The sequence below is a fragment of the Lissotriton helveticus genome, chromosome 5_1, assembly GCF_964261635.1.
Source record: "Lissotriton helveticus chromosome 5_1, aLisHel1.1, whole genome shotgun sequence".
Lineage (NCBI taxonomy): Eukaryota > Metazoa > Chordata > Amphibia > Caudata > Salamandridae > Lissotriton > Lissotriton helveticus.
The window spans coordinates 135862248-135887376 of NC_136065.1; positions in this window are offsets into that span (position 1 = coordinate 135862248).

The window sequence follows — 25129 nt, forward strand, 5'->3', positions numbered from 1 at the left end:
AACTGCTTAAGACGTCTGAAATGGGACAAAGTGGCAATAGATGAGGTGAAATTGGCATGTATCAGAGCCGTTACTTCCACAGCCTGTGCCATTTTGGAAAGTGAGCCTGTTTGCCCAAATCAGATTACAGCGTTGTTTTGCGAAGTCTCGCTGTCAATTGGGGACCTTTTCAAGGCTAAAGTAAAAAATGGAAAGTCTAATCGTGATAACCGGCATGGCAAGCCAGGATGGTACTCGAAGGAGTGTCGTGCCTTGAAGAGAGCTCTGATAGCGGCTGTAAAAAGTGGAGATGCTACCCTAATAGCATCCAGTCGGAAGAGCTATAAAACGGAGCTTAAAACAGCAAGGAGAGACTGGGAAGACAAATTTTGGCAGGATCTCCGAATTGCCAGCACCGGAAAAAACGCAAAAGGTTTTTGGGACTTAGTGCACAAGAAAAACAGACCCCTTGATACAGTCATAACCTGTAACATAACCGAGGAACTATGGTACTCACATTTTTCGAATTTGTACACAGCAACCGCAGCTGAAGCGACGGATTTCGTAGTACCACAGCCCTCACGAGTGGAGGAGAGACCCGAGGAAAGCCTGTTCTCTAAGAAAGAAGCGGAGGGTGCAATAAAATCTCTCGTCCCGCGTAAGGCGGCTGGTCCTGATGGTCTTCCGGGTGACCTGCTCCGTGTTGACCTAGATGATTGGAGTACGCTGATTTCATCTGTATTGAACGCTGCCATGGCGGGTGCTCCTCTGCCTGCTTCCTGGATGGCCGCTGAAGTGGTCCCCCTGCACAAAAAAGGTTCAAGAGAAGACCCAGGGAATTACAGGCCAATTAGCCTGATAGACTGCTCACAAAAAGTAGCAGGCAAGGTCCTTTTAACTAGAATACAGCAATGGGCAGATGAAAACAGGGTACTTTCGGATCTCCAGGCAGGGTTCCGTACTGGCACAGGAACAATTGAACAATCGTTAAGGCTATTTATGATTTATTGGAAGGTCGTTACGATTGGGAAGGGCTCATTATATCTTGCTTTTATTGACCTCCGAACGGCCTTCGATTTGGTCCCCAGAAATAACTTATGGAAGGTTCTTAATGACCTTGGCCTGCCACCCTACCTGCTTCATCTGATCATGAAGTTTCATGAAAATAACTATGCCCAAATCCGCTGGGGTCCTAATGGTCAAAAGTCTCGAAGAATAGATGTGAACAGAGGAGTGCGGCAAGGGTGTGTTCTTGCCCCAACACTCTTTTCGCTCTATGTCAACGGGGTGGTGGACCACCTGTCAAGGATACCAGCAGATGCCCCTCGCCTGGCAGGTCGTTCTATTCCCACCCTGCTTTTTGCGGACGACACTTTGCTCTTGTCAAAATCGCCAATGGGCCTACAAAAGCTTCTTTCGGGCTTTGACGATTTTTGTAAACAAAGAGGACTCTGTATAAACACAGATAAAACAAAGTATCTCATTTTGAACCCTCCGCAAAAGCTTGGCCCTCCGCCAACATTGGGCTCTGTGGCACTGGACAGGACTAAGACCTTCGATTATCTGGGTGTCAGACTAATGGATACTATGAAATGGGACCAGCATTTGACTAAAATGCTGTTAAACCTAAAAAGAGTAACCGGGACCTTGCTGAAAGAGCAGAGAGCAGCTTCAACCAAACCCATAGCTGCAGTTATGGACATCTATGTGGCTAGAGGAGTAAGTGCCGCTTTGTACGGGGCGGAACTATGGGGAATGTCGAACTTGAAAGACCTCACTCGAGCTGAGAACATCTTCTTGAGAAGCCTGATGTCCCTTGGCCCCTCTGTCCCCATCTTGCCACTGCAATTGGATATGGGCTGTCGGGCGATTGAAGATCTAGCAAAATTACGCCCTTTGCTTCTGTGGGCCCGCATCTGGAGAGTCCCCGAACTCTCAAGTTATGCGGATGGACTGCGGGAGATATTAAGATCGACAGGTTGGGCGAAAATAAAGTGGCTAACGGACATTAAAGCACTACTCACCAACCTGGGGCTGGAAGAAGCATGGTTCCAACAGACAGCCCCGCCCAAATCAATAATAAAACAACTTTATTGGAACTGGGTGACAAATAGAAGGAATTCTTCCACCTCGATTTGCAAGTCGACCAGAAATTTCATGGAGTCTAAAGATACTCCTTTTAGAGAACTGTATTTGGACATAATCTCAGCACCTTGGGATAGGTCCCTGTATTTTAAATTTAGAATTGGCCTCCTCCCCGTAATGGAATTTACTAGTCATTGGAAAATCCCATACCAGACTGCTCCGTGGTGTCCTTTCTGCCCACAGCGCCAAGAATCCGTCCCCCACCTTTTATTTGAGTGTCCTGCATACAAAGTCCCACGGTCAAAATGGTTAAAACCCATGTGTCGCACATTGGGTACTAGGCATTGTAACGTGGCCTTAAGGATTCTTCTTTCAGACACTCGTACCTTTTACGCATGTGCCACCTCGAAGTACCTTGGGTGGGCATGGCGAATTCGGTCAAAAAGACTCAGACAAATTGTTTAATTATGTTTTTTATCAGGGTGTATCTAAATCTGCGGTTTTTATCTCTAAATGCATTGAAATGAATTTTATTGTATGTATGCTTTTTAAGATATTTTCATATGTCGAAATAAAGCCTTTTTGACTTGACTTGACTTGACTATTCTGCCTCCAATGTAAGCAACAGTAGAGAAAATGTTGAACTGACTTAATTTCCCCAATACTAAATTAATACAAAATAAATTACATATATATAAAATAAATACATATTACATATATTTCCACAAACATATAAAAACATATTTTTAACATTATATCTGTAATGGTAAATTATATAAAAAACTAAATCAATAAGAAAATGTTAAAATTAGATTTAATAACAATAATCTTTATTTGGATATAAAATAACATCCTTAAAAGAAGCACCGACAGTAATACATATGATAAAACAAAAACTGGCGTAAATGGTCAAATTTAAGTGGATACAAAGTTCCCGGAATAACATTTTGCAGCTCCCTATTGAACAGTCCGGATAGCATTAAAAATAACTTTTGTTATACAGTGAGTTACAATGTTAAACTTTTAAAATAACCCACCATTATTAAATAATTACAAATGTTAAAAAAGAGATCAGATAAAATAGCAACAACAGCTCAGTAGCAGCAAGTCATAATAGTGCAAAAATGAATAAAGAACTTTAAAAAAAAAATGTTTTATCAAGTTGCTAATAACATGATTTGTTTTTAGGCTGTTCCCAACGCGAGGGGGGCTTTTAGAAAGTTGCGGTATGCAAGGCGTATAAACAATGTAAGGCCAATATTTAAAGCTGTATTTTCTGGGCAAAGGCCGCTATGATTGCCTGTCTACAGGACCGGATTCCCAGCCTATTCCACTCCACTTTCAGTTTGCGTCTAAGCTGTGCCATATGTGCTGGGCAAAGACATACCACGTGCTCCAAAGTTTCGGCCGTCCTGCCACACCCTCTGCACCCTGTTCCGTCTAGCGTACGACGCCAGCCTGGCAGGTCTTTTAAAAATTGCCAGTCACTGAGTCTAATGGCCATAAAACTGAGTTTTAGGTGCGAGGGGTAGGTACAGGCCAGATAGGTTGCGGGAGCTAGTCGCCCGTCCGAGTTCATAATGGGCCATGCGTGGCTACGTTTTTCAAGAAGGTTTTTATCCATGAGGAGGGAACTTATTAGAACGCTTTTCTTAATAATGGATTTAAATACTGTCATACTGGGGTTGAGGCCCCATAGGTCACTTGCGGAGAGTTCTTAAATGGACTCCTTGAAAAGGCGACCATACGTGCCCCCTGGATTTTTCTCGGTGATATCTTTTCAGACTAACGACTCCAATGAGCCTATGTCTGCTTGTCTGAGTTTATGGCAGAGATTTAGGAATGTGCCAATGCTGGCGACTTCATAGTTTAGTAGGCCAAGTTCTAGCCTAATCTCTTGCAGCGGAGGCTTTTTTGGGCAAACAAAGAACTTTTTTATAAATTTTGGTCACGTGTTGGTTTAAATTCGTATTCAGTTTACCCCAGAAAATCTCATTGCCATATGACAGTGTCGGACCAATTTTTGCTCTCATCACCTCTAGTAAAGGGATTAAACTTGGGCCAGTCAGTTTTTTTGAGAGCTTGGAAAAGGTCACCTGGAGGGTCACAGCTTTGGCGGATATCTCCTTGCGTTGTTTCGCAAGGTTGCCCCCTGAGTCTAGATTGACCCCTAGGTATTTGTATACACTTCCTACTGCAATGGTCATGTTGTTATACGACCATCCTCCCCCGACTTTTCTTTTTTTTCCAAAGGTAACCACTTGGGTTTTCTTTAGGTTAACCTCTAGCTGGTTTGCTGCGGTATAATTGGGTAGTTTTACCAGGAGCCTTTGTAAACCAACCCTTGTTAGGCTGAAGAGGACTAAGTCATCAGCGTAAAGTAAGTTACTTATGGGAACACCCCCAATCTTTGGAGGGTGACTATTAGTTTCATCTAAAGTTGTCATCAAATCAGCAATAAACCGATTAAATAGTAGTGGGGCCAGCACACAGCCCTGTTTGACCTCCCTGGTTGTCATGATTTTCCGAGAGAGATGTGTGTCGGACCCCAACTTCACCTGCACCCATGTATCTGAATATAACTGAATAATTGCCTCCAGAAGTTTTCGAGGGATTCCCCACCCCCTTAGCTTTTCCCATAAAGCTGCCCTGGGGACCCTATCGAAGGCGGCTTTAAAATCAACAAAGCAACAAAAAACAGCCCTAGATGTTAAACAAGCTTTATCAACAATGATGGCTAATGTCAGTAAGTTGGTCATGGTCCCAGATTTGGCGGTGAAGCCTGTTTGGTTCATTGGTATCAAATTATTCTCGTCCACCCATACTCTCAGCTCATTCAGGAGAATGCTCGCATACTGTTTAGCCTCAATATCCAAAAGGGCTATCAATCTGTAGTTATTTGGTGATGAGTGAAGACCTGATTTGTAGATTGGGTGGATTATTGCTCCCCGCCAAGAGTCCGGTATGGTTGAGGTTCTGAGGGAGTAATTGAAAAGGTTAGTTAGATGACCCGACCAGAGGGGTATATTAGATTTAAATAAGTCCATTGGGACCCGGTGCTCCGTCCGCTCTTGCTTTTAGCAGGACTTTAGTAACCCTTTCTTGAGTTGTCTGAAGATCATCGGTGATGGGATCAAAGCTACCAATAGACCTACTCCCATTCTTGTTCGGACTTGTCGGCGTCAACCTGGGCGTACATGCATCTATTGGCACTGTTCCTTCTGGAGACTTAAAGTGATCCGTCAAAAAAGCGAACCAACTGGCTTCTTGGATATTTGCTGACCCAGAGCTGGGCTTGCCCGAGGTTTGCCGGTTAATTAGGGCCCAGAATTTCCTTGCATTGTGATTTTTGCTCTCCCAGAATAATTTGCACCAGAATTCGTCTTCCTGGAGTTGCTTTTCTTTTTGTACTGCCTGCCTGAAAGATTTTAGAGCAAGTTTATATGCCTTAAAGAGCTCGTTATCTCCTGGGGATTTCATCAAGGACCGCAAGGTGCTGTTTCTGTGTGTCTTCAGTGCCCTTGTCTCTCGTGAAATTGAGCTCTGGTGTGTTACGAAGCCTGTCTGAGGGTACTGTTTGGATGGGAATAGCAATATAAGATGTAAACAGAAAGTAGTCCATGCAGCAGCTGGAAGAAACCCCAGGTCGGAGCGGTCTGGAATGAGGGCCAAGCTTGCCTCCGTAACAAGGGGTATTATTTTGTCACTCCATCTTAGGCGTTTCAGGTTATCACAGTGCATTCCAGTAAATGTAATTGGAGCAGATTTATGGAGCTCTGGCTTTATTTTAAGGGTTCAAAGTTGGGGGCGATGGTCGCTTTCGGTTCGCGGTTGGATACAGAAGTTGCCCAGATGTTTCAGCAGAGTCAAATTGCAAATAGAATAGTCTAAGTAGGAGTGCTTGCGGCCATTCGACCAAGACCAGTTTGGTGGAGAATCATTGGTGGACCTTCCATTTATTATCAAAAATCCTGCACTGTGAAGTTGCAACACACAGAGTTCTCCCAGGCTACAGTGTGCTTGATTTGGTTGTTTGTATTGCGCCTCTACCTCTGCAGTTCCAAGAGGGTTTAGCCCTTCATGATCTTCCGTGTTGTCCTGGAAGAGATTGGTGTTAAAATCCCCTGTGATTATACAGTCGGCATTCTGTTGGTCCACAGCCAGACCCCTCACAATTTTCAAAGGGATGTTAAGTGTTTCTTTTTAGTATAGGTACTGGGGTTTGTCAGGCTCCACCGTTCGATCCTCAGGATGGTGCAGATGTAGTTTAAGAAGCCCACCTCTAGATTGCCCCAAATCTGGCTCGTGAACCAACACAGACTTAGAGGGAATCAAGCGAGGGGCGCGGGGAGGGAAGGGGACAGCGGGGAGGGAGATCTTGTGGGAGACAAAAGAATGAAACAAACGTAAATACCACTCCACTAAGTACAGTATATACAATTATAGTGTTACCACAATTTATTCCTTCCCCTCATCTGAAAAGCAAAATACGTTGTGCTTTAACCATAGAAGAGAGAAGAGGGCAGTATAAGGCCGCTACACACACTATGGAGGCAACACAAAAGACAAGGAACACAATGTTACCCTCAGCTAACTATACATGCATCACGCTTCAAGAATATCATAAGGGGTGTGTGCATACCATAGTAACAGTGGTGCGGAGCTTAACCTTATCACTCCGTGAGTACTGGCCCCCCCTACTCTCTCCTGTAATATATAAAAAAAGAAAATGTTGAAATCTTGTATCCCAAGAACACAAAGGTCAACACGAAGAAAGGAGTTCCAAAACAAGTGCACATCCAGTTGTAATCACATAGGCACGTATTACAGTTTTCGTGTGTTGACACAGTTCGTAACCAAAATGACAACCAATAGTTATGGCCTTAGCCCAGTGTGAAAGATTTCACTGGAAAGCCTTTGAAGCAAATACCTCTTTGCTTAGTAACCTTTCAATCAGCTTCTCTGCACGAGACTGAGTTTCTGGTCTCATCCAACAGAGGAGTCTGATTCGTGAACAGAGTCCCAGACCCGGTTCAACTCTGCATGAGACCGTTGGAAATCACGGTCTCCTCCAACAGAGGAAGTGGTCTGGACTCGAAGATAGCCACAGTCACAAAACACCGCTCTCTGAATACTCAGAGCGGACAAGGAAACACCGAGTGATATCACCCGTCAGGAAGCGATCTTTTGGGTTGGTGCAGGTGCACCCCTACCGCCTCTCCGTGGTTCAACGATAGAGCCGCTGGCCGGAAACCGCCAGCAACACAGGTCTCCAGAGAATTATCGGCACTCTCCTCTCCGGTCGGCCCCATGATATTGCGGCCGCGGAGATGATGCCGCTCACGTGCTGCGTGCCCCTCAAGGAGCCTGGGAATTGTAGTTCTGCCTGTTCCCGTAATCCGACGGCAGACAGTGATTGCCAGTGACCGAAACATGACAGAACATCCCTCTTCCGATATTCACTCTCTGCCAGAAGGCTTGTCATGGTGCAAGTGATAGAATCTAGCCAGAAAACGGGGAGCGTGAATAGCAGCCCGGGGCACCCAAGAGTCCTCCTCCGGCCCGTAGCCTTTCCAAGACACCAGGTACCAAACCTTCCCCCTCACCCTTTTGGAATCCAGGATCTCTTTCACCTCGTATTCACGTTCATGCTGCACCCAGATAGGAACAGGGACTTTTTTCACAGGACGAGTAGAGGGTTTTAGCAGTGACACATGGAACACAGGATGTATTCTGAAATGGGCAGGCAATCGCAGTTTGACTGAGACAGGGTTGACTTGTTTTACCACTCTGTAGGGGCCAATGTACTTGGGGTTGAACACACTGTGTTTCTTAAACCTAATGTTTCTCGTGGACAACCACACCCAATCCCCCTGTTGGTATCCTTCCCCAGGCCTACGATGTTTGTCAGCCTGTGCTTTGTAGCCTGCCTTATCCAGATTCCTACGAGCCTCAGTAAAGGTTTTGCGCATCAACAGCAACCTGTTGCGCAATTCCTGAAGCCTGGTCACAGAGGAAGGTAGAAGAAAAGGAAGGAAACGTGGGTGGAAACCATAAGTGCAATAAAAAGGCGTGAGTTTAGTAGAGGTGTGGATCGCGTTGTTATAGGCTATCTCAGCTGTCCATAACCAATCAACCCACGCATCAGTGTTGGTGTCCACAAAACATCTCAAGTATTGTTTGAGAGTTTGGTTCAACCTCTCGGTCTGACCATCAGTTTGAGGATGGAAGCTTGTAGAGAGGGAAGTAGTGATCTGGAGTTTAGCGCACCAAGCCCTCCAAAACCCCGCAGTAAACTGAGCGCCCCTATCCGAAACGATGACTTTAGGGAGGCCATGGAGCCTAACAACATGGGTTAGTAGTATGTGTGCCAACTGGACGGAGGAAGGGGCATGTTTACATGCAACGAAATGGCCCATCTTAGTCAGATTGTCTATAACCACTATGATAGCGGTCTTCCCTTGATCCTTAGGAAGCCCTACACCAAAATCCACAGAAAATCTTTCCCACAGCAATTCAGGAGTAGGCATGGTTTGTAACAGTCCCTGTGGCAGTCTATGGCCGGTTTTCATCTGCATGCAGGTGGTACAGTCTTTTACCCAAGTGGATACGTCCAAACGTATAGATGGCCACCAAAATTGTCTCAGCATGGTTTCCAGTGTCTTTGTGGTTCCCATATGGCCTGCACACGGAAGTGCATGACACCAGGTGAATGCTTGTTTCCTTAGGGCGTTATTGGCTAGAAGCACCTGTTTGCCTCTTGTGGGAATGCCCCGATGGATGCGCCACTCCGGATGTCTCTTGAACCATTGTTTCCATTGGAAGGTTTCTATCCCTTTCTGTATCTTCCGAAGAAAGTCTTCGGTTTGGATCACTCCTAGTACTTTGCTGGGTTCAATGATGGCCCTCTCTGTAGGTATTCCGCAAGAAGCCCCCTGCTCCTGGCGCGTGAGTGTGTCCGCTTTTTTATTATCCGTTCCCGGACGAAAGGTGATAACAAAGCGGTATTCCGCGAAGAACAACATCCATCTTAGCTGCCTCGGGGTTAGGTGTCGGGCTGCTCTCATATACTGAAGATTACGGTGGTCCGTAAATACTGTGACTGGGTGCGACGCCCCCATAAGCCAATGTCTCCATTCCAGGAAGGAATCCCTAATCGCCAATAGCTCCTTTTCAGCTATGGTATAATGTTGTTCTGATGTGTTCAACTTCCGGGACATAAAAGCGATAGGATGGAGATATCCTGTGGTAGCATGACGTTGGGAAAGTACAGCCCCTAATGCGATGTCGGAGGCATCCGCTTCCACGACGAATGGCAACATAGGATTGGCATATACCAGGACAAGTGCGGTGGTGAAGGCTTCTTTTAGCTGTTCATAAGCTTCCTGTACTTCCGTTGTCCATACAAAAGGAGTGTTCTTCCTGGTTAACTGGGTGAGAGGAGCTACAAGGTTGGAGAAATGTCCTATAAACTGCCGATAGAAATTGGCAAAGCCCAACAGGCTTTGGATGTCCTTGACAGTTTTGGGGCGAGGCCAGTCCAAGATTGCTTGCACCTTCCTCTCGGCCATGACTTGACCTGTGGGGGTGAGCATCACTCCTAGGAACTCTACCGTTTGGACATGGAACTCGCACTTCGTGAGCTTGCAGAATAGATGGTGTTCTTGTAGGGCCTGCAAGATTCTCCTTACATGCGGAATATGGTCTTCTAAGGAGTCCGAGTAGATAAGAATGTCGTCTATGTATACGACTACGAAGATGTCCGGGAAGTCACGCAGCACTTCATTTAGAAAGAATTGAAAAGATGCTGGGGCATTACACAGCCCAAAGGGCATCACTAGATATTCGAACAGCCCATACCGCGTCTTGAAGACCGTCTTCCATTCATCCCCCTTTAGCATGCGGGCGAGGTGGTAGGCCCCTCTAAGGTCAAGTTTGGTGGAAATGCATGCGTGCCGCACTTGTTCCAGTAACACAGGAATTAAGGGGAGCGGGTATTGGTTCTTGATAGTAATCGTATTCAATGCCCTAAAATTGATGCAGCACCTCAATTCACCATTAGCCTTTGGGATGAAAAAGAGGGGCGATTCTGCGGGAGATCTTGACGGGCGTATGAACCCCAACTCTAGGAGCTTGTCTAAGTAGATACGTAGATGTTGGTTCTCTGGTTGGGTCAAAGCGTATATCCTTCCGCAGGGTACCACCGCTCCCCGTACTAGGTCAATGCGGCAGTCATATTCTCTATGAGGCGGAAGCACCTCTGCCTGGGTTTCGTTGAACACATTGTTAAAGCTGTGGTAGTGGGCTGGAAGTTCTACCTCCTTTTCTGCGGCCGTGGCTATGTGCAATCTCGTAGCTAACACTACCGATGGTTGTATTGTTTCCATATTACAGTTTGACTGGCAATAGCTCGACTGTAACTGCGGAGAGTGATCAGTCCAGTTGATCTCCGGTTCGTGTTTTTTCAGCCAAGGCAGTCCTAAAATAACTCCATATAGAGGGGCTTGGATGATGTTAAATGAGAGAATTTCTCGGTGGTATCCTTCATAAATCAGATTGTACTCCTGGGTATGTTGACGGATGGGACCAGATTCCAACTCATGCCCATCGACAGCAAACACCTGTTCAGGTGTTGATTTACACCGCAAACGTACCCCCAAACGTAAAGCTTCTTTATTGTCCATGAAACAGCCCGTAGCCCCTGAATCCACCATGGCTTGGAGACTCTTAGTTTCTTGGTTGATGCAGATCTCCATCGAGATGAAGAAATGATCAGGGTCCTGGAATTCTTTGGTGTCTACAGAAGGGATGATGCAAGTGCTTGAGCTGTTCCCTTCAATCATGCTCAAGCGTTGCAGTTTTCCGCCCCCTTCTCGACTACAGCCATCTGGCCGGGACGGAATCGTCCGGTTTTCGGTTTCACTGGGCATTCCTTGAGAAAATGGCCTTTTTTGCCACAGTATAAACACAGTCCCTGTTTTCTCCGGTGGTCTCTTTCGCTTAACGTGAGAGAAGCCCGAACCGTTCCTACCTCCATGGGTTCGGGTCTTCCATCCAATTTCTCTACTACATGTCCCTTATCGATAAAGGAGGGCTCGTTTCTTTTATGATCCCCTTTCCGTTCCCTGATTCGATGGTCCAGACGGAGAGCTAGGTCAATGAGGGCCGCACACGTCTGTGGCTGAGGGTCTACTTGCGCCAGGACATCTTTCATGTCTTCCGTAAGACCCTGGTAAAACATCACGGATTGTTTAGCTTCAGGCCAATCCGTTTCGGCGACCAAACTCCGGAAATGGTTCAGGTAGGTAACCAAGTCATTAGAATCTTGTCTGAGTTTTAACAGATCCTTGTCAGCAGAGAAGGTTTCGGCCCGACGATCAAAAGTCTTTTCAAAGGCAGCAAGAAAGGTATCCCAGTCAAAGAGCATGGCGTCCTCTCCCCTAACAATAGGAACCGCCCATTGCGCTGCCTCACCACCCAGATATGAAATAAGGAAGGCCACTCGGGCCTGGTTAGTGAGAAAGAGTTTGGGTTTACACATAAAGTGGAGCATGATTTGTGTCATGAATACTTGTACTTTCTTCTTATCCCCGTAAAACCGTTCTGGAGGGGCTAGAGGTACTTGGACAGGCATTTCCACAACCACTGATGCCGGGGGAGGGGGTGTGCCTGCATCAAAAGGGTTACGTTGCATCAAATCTACCCTTGTCTGCAGAACTGCGGTTTCCTGGCGGGAGGCTGCTAATTCTGTCTGTACCAATACCAAAGCTGCTAACACATCATCTAGGGTAGCCATCCTTAATATCACCACCACCGGGAGGAAATACTTTTCGTGGGCCGATAATTCTGTCAGGCTCCACCGTTCGATCCTCAGGATGGTGCAGATGTAGTTTAAGAAGCCCACCTCTAGATTGCCCCAAATGTGGCTCGTGAACCAACACAGGCTTAGAGGGAATCAAGCGAGGGGCGCGGGGAGGGAAGGGGACAGCGGGGAGGGAGATCTTGTGGGAGACAAAAGAATGAAACAAACGTAAATACCACTCCACTAAGTACAGTATATACAATTATAGTGTTACCACGATTTATTCCTTCCCCTCATCTGAAAAGCAAAATACGTTGTGCTTTAACCATAGAAGAGAGAAGAGGGCAGTATAAGGCCTCTACACACACTATGGAGGCAACACAAAAGACAAGGAACACAATGTTACCCTCAGCTAACTATACATGCATCACGCTTCAAGAATATCATAAGGGGTGTGTGCATACCATAGTAACAGTGGTGCGGAGCTTAACCTTATCACTCCGTGAGTACTGGCCCCCCTACTCTCTCCTGTAATGTATAAACAAAGAAAATGTTGAAATCTTGTATCCCAAGAACACAAAGATCAACACGAAGAAAGGAGTTCCAAAACAAGTGCCCATCCAGTTGTAATCACATAGGCACGTATTACAGTTTTCGTGTGTTGACACAGTTCGTAACCAAAATGACAACCAATAGTTATCGCCTTAGCCCAGTGTGAAAGATTTCACTGGAAAGCCTTTGAAGCAAATACCTCTTTGCTTAGTAACCTTTCAATCAGCTTCTCTGCACGGGACCGAGTTTCTGGTCTCATCCAACAGAGGAGTCTGATTCGTGAACAGAGTCCCAGACCCGGTTCAACTCTGCATGAGACCGTTGGAAATCACGGTTTCCTCCAACAGAGGAAGTGGTCTGGACTCGAAGATAGCCACAGTCACAAAACACCGCTCTCTGAATACTCAGAGCGGACAAGGAAACACCGAGTGATATCACCCGTCAGGAAGCGATCTTTTGGGTTGGTACAGATGCACCCTTACCGCCTCTCCGTGGTTCAACGATAGAGCCGCTGGCCGGAAACCGCCAGCAACACAGGTCTCCAGAGAATTATCGGCACTCTCCTCTCCGGTCGCCGCCATGATATTGCGGCCGTGGAGATGACGCCGCTCACGTGCTGCGTGCCCCGCAAGGAGCCTGGGAAATGTAGTTCTGCCTGTTCCCGTAATCCGACGGCAGACAGTGATTGCCGGTGACCGAAACATGACAGGGGTTAATGTAAATGTTAAGCAGTAGAAGGGGGCGATGGTTACTCCATGAGTTGATTTTAACTCCCAAGATCCAGTCTTCATCGATGTTTAGTGGCACAATCAGGCCTTTTTTTTTAATGTTAGATACATAAATCGACAGGTCCCCTTTTGGGTGGCCGGAGAGATAGTCTCTGACTGCTGGTTTCCGAAATTCAATGAAGCCGGTCACTGGGGTGGATTGAGTGGCCCATGTCTCTTGTAGTGCTATTGCAGTGTGCCCGAATATGAAAGAGTGTGTGTCCGAATTGGTGATTTTGTTTTGGAGGCCACTAATGTTCCATGAGCACAGAGTAAACGAGGGTGTTCGTTCCAGAGTTAAAGGTTCTGCAGATGGAAGTACTTGAGATGCCATTTGAACAGAGGCCTTACAATTTGAGAGTTGGAGATGAGGCCCCCTTGGTCAGGCCATTTTATTACAAGCCAAGGCAGCTGGAAGCCACCCTCAGTCTTGAAAGTTGTCCGAAATAGAATTTCTGTTCAGGGGAGTTGGATTCCCCTCTGTTGTGCCTAAGGCATTTTTTAGGATTGAGTAAGGCCTACTTTTAGTTCCTGATGTGGAACTTTCAACTTTTTGCTGGGAGTCCTGGTGGTTTAGTAGTAGCGATGGATAACCTGGTGGGTTGTGCGGGTAGATGTTAATGCCCCATTCCCGGAAGATAGCCCTTTGCTCGATAAATACTCGCGCCCAGGTGGGCGATTTGAATGACACCAGGGTTACCTCTGATGGTTGTGAGCCTCTTGGTGGAAGAAATTCGATAGAGTCAATGTCTTCAGTTGTAAGGGCCTCGAATCCCGGTACACCATTCGCTAGTTTTATTATATTTGACCTATTCAGGGTGTCGTGCCGGCCCTTAGAGATGTATTCCGGGGCGAGGAGTATTTTAGCAACCTCTGTGCTACTTTTTACACCCTTACTACTGGGACTTGCGCTGGTATGGGGAATTCTTTCGGTTAGACAGCCTGCGGCTGACCCAATCGAGACTGAAGAGAAGTTGATGGGCCTGTGCCTAATGTCTCAGAATTAAGAGGTAAATTTGATTTATTGATATGTTTTTTTTCCCGCATGATTAGGTCCAGAAGTTAGATTTGGCTGAGTTAGTTCGTTATTGTAAATAACTTTTACAAAGATATGCCCAGTGGTTTGGTTAGCCTGGGTGGATGAACTAGATGAGTGGGTAGGCTGAGATTGGTTTCTTGTGTCTATGCTCATTGGCTGGATAGGGTCACTAGGGTTGACCCTTAGTGGTTCTATTATTGGTTGACACTCAGTTGCTGCTGGTTTTGGAGATGTTGTAATATGGTCCTGTTTGCAGCCCAGGGTTTGTTGACTGACACTTGGGGCTGAATCGGCCCTAAGTATACTTTGACTGGTGTTTAGTGTCATGGGTGATGTCTGAGGGGTATTTTTTATTGTTTTTATTTTTAGCGTTTAAAAATAGTGAAAATATTTGGGGAGGGTCAGTTGTTGGATTTAGTCTAATTTTATTTCTCTGTTTGCGCTGACGTTTGCGCTCCCTCTTACTAATGTGAGGGGGAGGAGCAAAGGCTGTGTCTGAAGAAGAAATAGCCACAATGTCCCCGGTGGCTGTACTCACTGGCACCGTCTCCCCATTGTCGTTGGTTGAGTGCGACTCCCCGTTTGCTGGGCCGATGTTTGTGACTGATGGCATAAGCGGCACCGCTGCCGAGGAGAGGTCTTTGGAGTAACAGTGCCCATCTCGCGGGGCGTTCTCAGTTGCCAAGGGGTCTGACCCCTCACTCTGGTGTGCCTGACCTTTGGCCCATTCACAGGGTTAAATCGTTCTGGGGTCACAATCAAGGACTTTCGATTGGGCTGAAGCAAACATTCGGGTTGATTACCTCCCTTCAGTTGCTTAACCTCGCTTATGACAGTGGATAGAAAGGCCGGGAGCGAGGACAACGAATCAATAATGGGCTAGCAGCAGCAAACAGATTGCACTAGTTTAGCGGATGATTGCGCTCCTATGATTAAGTTATTTAATTTGTCTAATTTGTTGTCGATCCCTGCTGTAAACAGTGCTAAAGTGTTTAGCAGGTCGACCTGAGTGTCCAGTTTATACGAATGATAATTTAAAGTGGTGACTGTTGATTGGAAGGTTAGTAATATTTGGGGCCAAATACTCGAGTTGGAGGGGGCATCCGGATGAGACTCTATTTTTGGTGTTAGGTTAGGCGGGTTCTGAGGATCTTTAAAGAAAAATGACAGGTCCGCTAGCAGTTGGTCATTAGGGTCTGTTTTCTGGGAGAGTTTTGTAAGAGCTGTTATTTCCACTGGTATTGTGCAAAAAGGGCGTTGAGAATTTATCGGATGTATGCTTCCCTCTAATGGACTTAGGGGATGGGAAATTGGGAAACTGAATAGATCAGAATTAAATGCCGAACCCTTTTGTGCATGTATTTGTGGAAAAATTAGCTGAGAGTGGGCCACTGAAGGGCTCTCCCTAGAAACTCTGTGAGTTTGTGGTAAACAGACGAAAGGTTTCTCTGGTTGCTGAGGATGCCGTGTTTGGGTGCTTTGGTTAGGAATTAAAGACAAGGGGGATAGTTGACTGGGGCAGGCCTCTTGCTTGCAAGGTCCAGAATGTGAAGGAGACTGGATTGGAACGGGGTAAGGACTTGATTGTACATTTTGAGGGTCTCTTCCCATGCGGGACGGAGATGGTGGTTGGCTTAGGCAAGCCTCTTGATTAGAAAGATCGTTTTGAGAGCGAGGAAAACTAGCTACCAATTGAGGACTTGAAGATGGGTTTTTGAAGTCTCTCTGTGCTAGGACCTCTGAGGCGATGTTCTGCTCGACAAGCTGAGAGCCAAAGATGTAGGTGGCCATGACGGGAACAGCCTTGTTGGTTATTGATGATTGAGGCAAATGCGTGTTTGGGGCTGCGGCTCGCTCAGAGTCACAGGACTTGTTTGCCTCCAAAGAATGATGAAGGGAAGAGGACTTGACCCCCCCGGTGATTTTTAAAAGTAGTCCAAAAGAGTGAGGGCTTTTAAGCCATTCGAGGATGAGCCACATGGGGGGACCACGCTCGCATTATAGGAATATTGCCATCCGGTTTGTGGGGGGTTAGGTGTCTCCAGTGTAGCCTACAGGATTACTGAGCTCACAGGATCAGCAGAAGGACAGGAGTTTCCTTATTTTCCCTGATCTCATCCCCTTGATAGTGGATGGCTGAGTCGAAGTGCTCTGAAGAGGCTAAAGAGTAGCTTCAAGACGGGATGCTGAGCTGCTAGACTGGTGGGCTGCCGGGCTCCTGTGCGGCTATGCTGGGTTGTCTTATCTTAGGAGTGTGCTGTCGCAGACCTAGCCAACCCCGTTACATTACGTGGCGGGGAGTTGGGGTTGGAGCGTAAGCCACCCCCCGCACTCTAGATCCCTTCCCTTTTCCCCTGCCTGCGAGCACCTATCTGATGGTCTGTTGCCAACTCGCCGCAGGCCACGCAGGGTGCCTCCCCCCCCCAATGCAGTCCAACCGCCAATGGGATCGCACGGTAGGGGAAAGAGCCGTCACAGACCTGCTGCAGCAGGGCCCAGGCACCGGTGATGGGGGCAGGCAGCGGGTGGGGGGCGGGGGGAGCAGGACCAAGACCTGAGAAGACTTTCGTAAGGGAAGTCGCTGGGCGCTCACACTGCAGAGGAGGGAGGTGGAGCAGTAGGGGAGGGGGGGACAGGCGAAACCAAACAGAGACCGGGGACTGTGGCAACCGGGGGCTGTGGCGTAAGGGACCAGGCTCAAATGAGAACCGAGGCACGGATACTGGGTAGAGCGTAACGGGCAACACCTTAAGGGTACCTGCGCCTCTCCCAGAGCGAGGAAGCAGGGACCAAGCAGTGAGGGACCTGCTGGGCAATCTTTTTGCGGCAAAGTAGTGGGGGTGGGAGTTTGCCATGGGGCTCTCTAATGTACTCAGACAAGCGGACGCCACCTCCGCTCCACTCCCTCCCTGCTTAAAGGACGGGGGGGACAATTGGCCCCCGCCTTACCATCTATGCCGTATGCCGTAGATGCCTCCAGAGGCCTCACCACTCGTCCGCCTCTTCCACAACCCCAACCTCGACCTCACGCAGCCGCCCTGCAGCGCCACAGTAGCTCTTAGTGCGAACTCGAACTTGAACTTGAGCTCAAAGCCGAGCCGCGTTCCGAGCTGCCCACTGCTCACCGCTCACCGCACCGCTCTCAGCTCCGCCCCTCGACCGCCACCTCTTGTCTGCACGCGTCTGTGTCCACGTCTCGCGGCAACTCCCAAACTCCACCTCCGGCAATCAGTGTCCGCGGCCTCTCTCCTTTGGACTTCCTTGGTTGCAGACACCATTAGATTTGCACATCGCATTACCCTAAAATCCCAACTACTGCAACAGAATTAATTTGACAAGAGAAAAAACAAAACAACATTATTTTAAATAATATGTAAAAATATAAAACCAAGGGCTCTATTACGATGTTGGACGGACTTGAGTCCACCCAACACCATTTCGGTGTGGGAACCGACTGGCCATAGGTTGGTGGTTCCACACACCGTAATATGAAGCAGCCAACTCCCATTTCTCTATGAGAGCTTGTGCTGGGGGCAGTTTCCACCCCCAGCACAAGCTCCCATAGAGAAATGGTAGCTTGTGTAAAACCCTGCCACATGGTGCCTGCCACGTGGTGAAGTAATTTCCATAATCGCGCCTGGCATGACTCGCTGGTGGGGGCCGGGGGTCGTGTGGGGAGGGGGTGTGTTAATTTAATAAAATGAATTTAATTAAAAAAATACCTTCGCCTCCGGTCCCAGACTCCCGCGTCACCTCTCCTGCTCTCTCTCTGCTCACAGGCAGCAGGCAGCCTCGCTCTCCTCCCATAAGCCAATCACAACATTGCATTGGCAGCGTTGTGATTGACTAGGACGCCGTCCGTACAGGCATCTATGGAGAGGCCGTTTTCTCCATGCAGGCTGCATGCAGCCTACATGGAGAAAACAGAGAATGCTCATGACTGGTTTGGTCGGCCCTGGGGCCGACCAAACAGTCAGCACCCATTTAATTGGGCTATTATCTCACAAACAAATTAACAAATAAAAGTCTGTTTTAAAACAATATATATTCAATAACTAAAAAAAATTCAAAGTAACACATTAAAACCCATACAAATAGATAATCAATTTAAAAATACATATTTTAAAAAGCTTCCCACCCTATTCCCGTTTAAACCCAACAACCTGCCAAAATTGCCATCAAATAAAAACCACTTTAAAAATATGATTACATAAAAAAATAAAACCACACTAAAACATAATTAAACATTCTTAATATTAAAATATTAACAACTTATAAAACAAAAACGAATAAAACTCAACAAAACAATAAAACATTGATATTAAGTACTATGATATTTAAAAGATGATATTCTTACCTTCTATGTTTTGTCCCATAATATTTTTGACACAATATTTGTTTCTCACAATATTTTTCAAACTATATTATGGCAGCTTACCAAACCCTACTCTGCATGTGAAATCCCTCATAGGGCTGATTTAAATGTTTCTCTTTTTGCAGAAATATTATCTCCACACTAAAGAAAAAGCACATTTGAGGTCAGTAATTTTGTCATGTTAGTGTAGACCAGAGGTCTTCAAACTTTTTGATGTCGAGACACTCTTCTCAAAAGTTTATAGGTGTAAGAAACCCCTCTAGACGAAAAATTCTAGAACCTCTTACTCTTCATAAATAACCATAAACACCCTCAATTCGCATGGCAAATCATTTTTACGGTGGGGCAATAATGTTGAAAATAGTGTATTCGGTAAGATTTTTAGGTCTTTCACTGCCAGGTAGCTAGGTATAAAATAATAAGTAGTTTAAATGAAAAATAAATTAAAAACGTTGTTACTCAGTGGGAAATGCACAATAGTACATTATGAAATATTTATTAGTTAAAGCACTGCAGAGGTCTGTGTGTAATCAGAGAGCCACAGAATTCAGGGGGTTATTAGGATGTCCATCCGCCATCCTGTGGTAAACCGGGACCTTCCTCGATACATGCGGCGGTCCCGCATACTGAATTAGGATGTGACGCCACCCTGGCGGTTGCATTTTGGTTATTAACATTGCGGCGGGTTCTGCTCACAGCAGCACCCGCCACAAAGTGAACAAATATGTTGTGCATTTCACTGCACTACGTGGCAGGCACCACACAGTGCCTGCCAAGTAGTGCTGTGAAATGTAGGGAGTACCATGGGTACCCCCCAAGTGCACCCTCACCTCCCCCAAAACATGGGGGCCTGCAACGGGCCCCCCCTAAGTAATCCCCACGTGCCTTTCCATGACGGCATCGTCCATCATCATAATTTGGTGGACGGTGCCTGCTAGGCACAGCCACCATTTTATGGTCCCTGGACCATCTGCCAGGCAATCTGAATGATTGCTTCTAGAGGACAAGTGGTGGATGGTCTTTCCATCCGCCGCTGTCAGGAGATGATTCCCCCCGCCATACTGATTTGGCAAGGGGAACTCGCGGTTGGTGGACGGAAGGACCGCCACCACATGGGTGGTGGTGGCGGTCCTTCCACCATCCTAATCGACCCCTCCATTCGGTTGGTGTAGTGGAGAATAGTGACATATGTATTTTTAGTGCTAGAAGGTCACAGCTTGTGACAGAAAGCACTGTGAATATGTAAGTCATTATTTAAATCTTGTCTTTTAGTAATACCCATATTGCAAGCAATATATATTTTTTTTTTACCAAACTGGCCTTCAACGCCTCCTGGGGCAGTAAGCGCTATACAAATACAATTAGAAGCACACACTTCACAGTTCAATTGTTACCTCTTTGCATTACCACTCAAAAGGAATGCATTTTTGTCTTCACAAAGCTTTGAGTGATTCGATCAATTAAAACCAGTACCTGCTTCCAAGCACCCTTTATTTACATGTGCAGATTAACTTGTTGCTCACATTTGCATTTCTTTCAGGCAAGCTGGCAGTTACCGGCCTGCCCAATTTCAGTTTCACAGCACGACGCTCCTTAAATGACACTCCAGCTATCAGAATTAACCGTCCCAGGAAGGTTGTATTTTTCCAAAAAGTGGGAGAACGGCTATTTATAAATATATATAAATATGTTTGCGAGTGCTTTCGCTATGGAAACTATCTTCATTACACGAAGGGTTGTGCAATTGCACTTTACAAATATCATATTTAGCAAAATGATACCTCAATGAGAGGAAGGAATAACATATTTAAAGTTAATATAAATAAATATTCAAAATAATCTGCAAATGTATTTAAAAGGGAATATAGATATTCTAGCAACACATGTCAATACCTTTCTAGTACAAAGGTTTTATTTATACACCACAATAAAAAATCATAAAAGTAAAACCACTTCTAAATACGCAAGTCCTTTACAGTATGCAAATTTTGTGTAGTCTAGGTGACAAAAGCAGGAACAATGACAAATGGCAAAAGGTAAGGAAAGTTCATGGCTGGGTGGTTTAGGCCTGTGACTTCCACCCCATTTTCCCCTTTGAGAGAACGGCCCCCTCCAACCTTCAAGCCCAGCTCGCACCTTCCCTTGTGGACGCAGTACATTAACAGGCATGCTGGGCTCAATTAAGCTGGTACTTGCCTCCCGCAGCAAGACCCATCCTCCTTCATCAGCTGGTGAAGAGTGTGCACAATAGGTTTGCTTCTCAGAGCAGCTCCCAGTGCAAGGCTTTGTCCGGTACAACCACTGGGCGCTGATGCCATTCAATAATCCTTGCGTGACGACAATAAGGCTGGGGATTGCACGCCCCCCCCTGCCTATGACTCCACGGCCCCCCTGGGGGTCGCGCCCCAAAGATTAAAGGACTCTGGTGTAGGCCCAATATAGGGCATTGATACTTTTATTATACCTGTTTAAGTTGCTTCTAGACATATTGGGCCTGATTACGATGTCGGTCGGAGTTGCCTCCGACGGACCGTTTCGGTGGAGGAACCGCCCAAACATAGGCCGGCAGTTCTGCACGCCGAATTATGATCCGACCGCACTTAGGGGCTGATTACGACGTAGGTCGGAAACTTTTTGCCCGACTCGAAATCGAGACCAACTGACTCACGGTCGCTGATTCCGCCCTCCTGATTACGATGTGACCATCCACTGTTTGGTCAAATTCCCATTGTTTCCTATGAGTGCTTGTGTTCCGCCCAACAACACAGGCTCCTATGGGGGAATGGGGTGTGTTTATAAAACCTTGAACCCTGTTGCGGGCACCCCACGGGCCTGCCACACAGAGCAGGGTTTTACAGGGGGATCCTTTAGGTACCCCATCAGCCTCCAACCGGAGGCCGCAGGATGAAGGGGGCCCTGCCAGGGGCCCCCAAAGTCACTTTTTGACAGCATTTTTGTGTCAGAAAGGCTGACGCAGAAAATCTGCTGGAAATCTACATCGTAATCTCAGTGTTGAAAACGCTGTCCATTGGGGTGTATGATGCGGTTCTGACCGACACAAATACTCCGACAGCTTGTCGGAAATGATTCATAATGACCAAGAGGTTTAACTTCCAACTGCGAACATTGTAATCGGTCGGGCAGATTGTAAACCGATTGAGTCTGTCGGAAGGGCTCCAACAAGGTCGAGGAGATTCCGACTGTTGGAAGGAGGCTTTATGCCCATCTTCGCACTCTGCCCACAGTGCGTCGGAAACTCCCATTTCTCAATCAGAGCTTGTGCGGCAGGCAGAGACCGCCCACAGCACAAGCTCCCATTGAGAAATGGGAATTTGTGAACATCCATGCACCTTGTGGCAGGCACCTCACAGTGCCTGCCACATGGTGCAGAGATGTTCAGGGGGGCACCATAAGTCCTCCCCAATCCTGGATGTGGAGGGCCAGGGGGGAAGGGGGCCCTGCCGGGGCCCCCAATCTCACTTTCCAACAGTTTTTCCATGTCAGAAAGGCTGACATGGAAAGGCTGTCGGAAACCGACATCATAATCCAGATGGCAGAAACGCTGCCCTTAAGGGATTATGGTGAGTTTCCGACCACCCGACAGACTATATGAGCCTGTCAGAAAGGGTTGGTAAGTCCCTCTGACTGCTGCCTCCGACCGCACTCATCGTAATCCCTCGGTCGGACCACAGTGTGAGATGCGGTTTGGACAGCAACCGACAAGCCGTCGGTTGCAGCTAGCTTTCTCCTATCCTGGCTTGTGGTTCTTCTTTTCTGTTGGTGGCATCTTCCTGCATAGTCCCCCTTCCAGCAGTCAGTATAGCACCCTCCTGCTGATGCTCCCAAGCATGATGCCTGGATATATTGCAGGGCACTTGGGGTGGCAGCAAAGTCCAGATATCCCCACAGCTGGTGCTCAGGGGCATAAATGAGTCGGTCCCCTGTCGCTGAAGAGACCCATTTACACCGGGGGTCAGCTTTCAGCAAAGTCCCTAGCAGGGTACCAGGCGGCTTCTCCTTGCAGTATCCACCATTCTACTGTTGCCACTTCCCAGGGTCTTCTTCATTGAATCTCCCTTGTGCAGGGATTTATAAGAGAAGGTGGAAAGTTATAGATTCCAGGCACCACTGGACAATCCTAGGATGGCACATCCTCTCTTCTACCCTGTTGCAAACCTCCTGCACAACATTTTGGGACAATCCAATATGGGTATGTCAAGTTTTCTATGTGAAGAGCTACTTTGAGGGCCACACATCAACCCCTAGCTGACGTCACCACCAGCTACCTTCCCTCCATAACTTCAAAGTGGATCCCTTTTTGTTTTGGCTCCAAGTGGCTTCCTCCTTTGTTCAGTGGGCCTGGGCTGTGTAGAGTGACAGCTAATTACCAGATACAGATTTTCCTCTACACCCCTTCCTTCTCATGAACTGATTCAATCATTGATGATTACCCCCTTTGTGTGATGAGTCCTGTATTTCCTCTGCTGGGTGCAGAGTCATTAACTTGACCCATTAGGGGGACAAAAATGCCTAGAATCTGCTTATAAGCTAAGCCAGAGACATATGACAATTCTTGACGACCCCTAAGATGTGCACCTATGTGATTGGGACCCACGTATTCAAATTCAACATGCATGTTTCACCCCAGTTTGGCACAGTGTTAGACTGTGTAGGCTAAGTGGAGAAAAACTGAACTTTAAGTGAGGCGATATGTTATTTTCTCCTCACTACTTCCTATTTCTATGCATCATGCATTCATCCTCTTTTGATTGTTTTTGTGCAGGAAGGTGTCTTGCATAAAACCCTAATAATCCTGCCTGTATCGTCGGCATCCTTGCACCACGGTGCATAGTTGCTTGTGTTGGTAATAGAGAGCCCCAAGTGTACCAGTGCAGGTAGAGCTGAAGTGTGTCATATCTTAGTTAAGGCTGGACGGAGCTGGCGTAGGTGCACTATGCGGAGGTCCACAAAGTTGGGGACCAACTCCGTGGAAACTGCGCTCCGCCGCCCGCCTCCACCCACCCTAGGAAGAATTACATTAAATATACATTAAAGGTAAAAACACTTACCTTGACTGCGGCGTTCCTGGGCTGCTGTCTTCCTCTTCCTTGGTTTCATGATGATCTGCGCATGCTCGCACGCCTGCGCATTCCTTGTGAGAAATGCGCTGGCGCATGTGAATGCACAGATCATCGTGAAACTGTGGAAGAGGAGGACGGCAGCCCGGGGAAGCCGCAGTCAAGGTAAGTGTTTATTTTTTTAACCTTTAATGTGTATTTAATGTAATTATTCCTGGGGGGTTTGAGGAGGGAGCTGAGCAACTCTGCTCCGCTGCGGTGTGTGCCGAGTTGTGCCTACTCCGCGTTCTCCACGGAACACGGAGTAGGCACAACTCCACACACTCCACGGACGGAGAGGAGCTCTCCGCCAACGGTTAATCTTAGTAGATATGGTGTTGTTCAACTCTATCCCATTCACGCAACACAGCGCAGCAATTTTGCTGACTACCCTGCGCTGTGTCAAGTTTAGTAAATATCCCTCCCTGTTTTAGTGGTAGTTTGACACAATATTGTCATTCAGACTATCTTTTAAGTCCATTTCCTGCTGGAACTGGTGTTCTTTCAGTCAGGGGGATGACCATGTGCCCCACTGCATGCGTCCCCTGGGGCAGATGCAACAGGCATACTTTGTTTCCTCTCCGCAACACTTTTCATGCTGGGCTCACCACCATGAAAAACCATGGTGGAAAGTAAACTGGTAATATACTTGACAAGCATATTGTGGTCTCAAGACTGCCGTAACACTACCAGGGATCTCTGATCCCTGACGGTTGCGGTTGTGCCAATTGGGTGCAACCACCCAACACGTAATGGGGCGGGCGATCGATGGTGCCCGCATTGCCACCATGGATACTGTGGTTCCAAGGACCGCTGTAGTCATACTAAGGCCCTAAGACTTTGCCATTGCTTTTTTATTTCCACTAATGGTCCATTTTAGTCATCCTGTGTGTGTGTGTTGTAACTATGTATTCAGGTTACAGTAATTCAAATGTTCAATGTAAGTGTATGGGCAGAGCACCGTGTTTAGGTGATGGCATTTTTTTTTTTATTTTCCTTTCGTGACATATGTTTACAAATAAAATGTCCAACGTACCAGTTTACTGATTACAGATATATTGGTTTTGACAATGCTTGTTTCTATTGTTACCCTTCTCAGATTTCATTTGTGCTCTCTAGCAGTCAGAGGGAGAGAGCCTAGCTCGGATATGTGTTTTTGCACCTGTCACCACCCAGAGTATATTTAGGGTTGGTGACAGCCTGCCTTACTTCTCTGAGTAGGTTAGAAGTAGCACAAACAGTGGCTGGCCCAGCACTGAATGGGACCTTCTTCCATCCCAAGACCAGATACTGTATTTGGAGCATTCACAATGAGTGCGGGTTAGGCAGGTGCTTCTCTGTGGATACAGGTAAATGTCCCTTGTGTTCATGTTTGTGGAGGCATGTGTGTGTGTGAGTGTGTGCTTGTCTGTT